Here is a 1,853-nt window from a genome sequence, read left to right as displayed (position 1 = left end):
GGGGTGGGGTAGGGGGCGGCTCTGCTCCTCAGCAGGCCGCCGGGCCTGTTCTGTGGGTGGTCACAGTTCCATCTACCTTGCCAGCACGGGGGGAGTGGGCGGCAATGCCTCTCAGCAGGCCGCTGCTCCTGTTCTGCCGGTGGGTCGCAGACCCGCCTACCTTGCAGGAGTGGTTGGCAGCTCTGCCCCTCCGCGGGCCACTGGGCCTTTTCTGTTGGTGGTCACAGTTCTGCCTACCTGGCAGGCGCAGGGGGTGGGGGGCAGCTCTGCTCCTCAGTAGGCCGCTGGGCGTGTTCTGTGGGTGGTCACAGTTCCGTCTACCTTGCCGGCGTGGGGGGAGGGGGTGGCTCTGCCTCTCAGCAGGCTGCTGCTCCTGTTCTGCTGGTGGGTCGCAGGCCCGCCTACCTTGCTGGAGTGGTTGGCAGCTCTCTAGATTCCTTCTTTATTTCATGGTCCAAGATGGCTGAAATAACTTCTAATCTTACTTACTCTTGCAGCTTAACTAAAAATTAGGTATTTTCCCTAAATGTTAGGGCCCTGATATTGCTTCACTTAGAACATTTACTTTGTAAGATTTGCAATTGAATATTTTTTGCCCTTTTCAGAGGAGCTGAAAGCTCTCCAGGACTTGGCCTGGAAGGAGATGCTGGAGCTCTTGGAGATGCCTGCGGTTGAGCTGCTTCCGCACCACCAGCGCCTCTGGGTGCAGCTGTTTTGCCCAGTGGTGGAAATGAAGATCACCCGATGCCCACAGGCCATCAGGCCTGACCCTGAACCTGACACTCTACTACATGCTCTCCTGCTTGCCAGCCCCTCTGCTCAGTCCCTCCTTGAGCCACGGAAGTGAGACCAGCTGGAGGCAAAACTCAACTACGAAGACAACTGCTTCAGCAACCACGCCACCATGCACACCAAGAACCTGTGGCCCGCCCAGCTGTCCTTGGTGCAGTAGATCCTGCAGCACTCTGACCTGTGGAGGCTGACCCCCACAGAGCGTGGCTGAAAGGGGCTGATGAAGGTGGGCGCTTCTGGGCATCCTGCAGGGCATGATGCTGAGCTTTGGGGGGCTGCAGTTCACTGAGAACCACCTGCAGTTCCAGGCCGACCCAGAAGTGCTGCACAACAGCTATGCGCTGCATGGCATCCGCTACAAGAACAACCACATTGACCTGGCCCATGCCGAGGGCAAGCCCTACCTGCACGTGTCCGTGAAGTCCTGAAGCCAGCCCGTCAAGATCTTCGCCTATGAGGCGGGCTGCCTGGACAACCCAGTGGAGCTGACCTCGGCCTGCGGGAGCCACACCTTCTCAGTCACGGTGATGCAGCCCATCAGGCCTCTGCTCCTCATCTCCACCTACCTCACACACCTGCAGGACCTGCGGCCCACGCTCCACCTCAAAGCCATCCTGGCCCTCAATGAGCACATGGCCCAGCAGGACCCAGGGCTGCCCTTCCTCTTCTGGTTGAGCATGGCCTCCCTCATCACCCTCTTCCACCTCTTCCTCTTCAAGCTCATCTACAACGAGTACTGCCCCTCCTCAGGAGCAAGGAAGACCCCAGTGTCAGAGAAACTGCAAGTCCTGCTTTCTGCCACTGTTGCATAAGACACCATCTGCTGCTACAGACAAGGGATCCTTTGGAAGCACCTACCCTTTGTGCCTTGTGGGGGACAGTGATGCAGAAGTGCTTATAGATGCCAGCTTGCATTGGAAGGAACAAGTGTCCCGTGGGGAGGGAGGGGCCAGTGGACCTGTAAGCCTTCCACTCAATAAAGTGAACCTGTGCAGAGCGTAAAATATATATATATATATATATATATATATATATATATATATATATATATATATACACAC

The 1,853-nt window shown here is 56.3% G+C and overlaps 1 pseudogene; it reads left to right on the top strand.

Moving 5' to 3' along the window:
• The window catches only part of LOC107160982, a 10,098-nt pseudogene extending 8,320 nt beyond the window's left edge, over positions 1–1,778 (top strand).
• Positions 1,779–1,853: the final 75 nt, after the last annotated feature.

The sequence above is a fragment of the Marmota marmota genome, unplaced genomic scaffold, assembly GCF_001458135.2.
Source record: "Marmota marmota marmota unplaced genomic scaffold, marMar, whole genome shotgun sequence".
NCBI lineage: Eukaryota > Metazoa > Chordata > Mammalia > Rodentia > Sciuridae > Marmota > Marmota marmota.
This window is presented reverse-complemented; position numbering and strand designations above follow the sequence as displayed.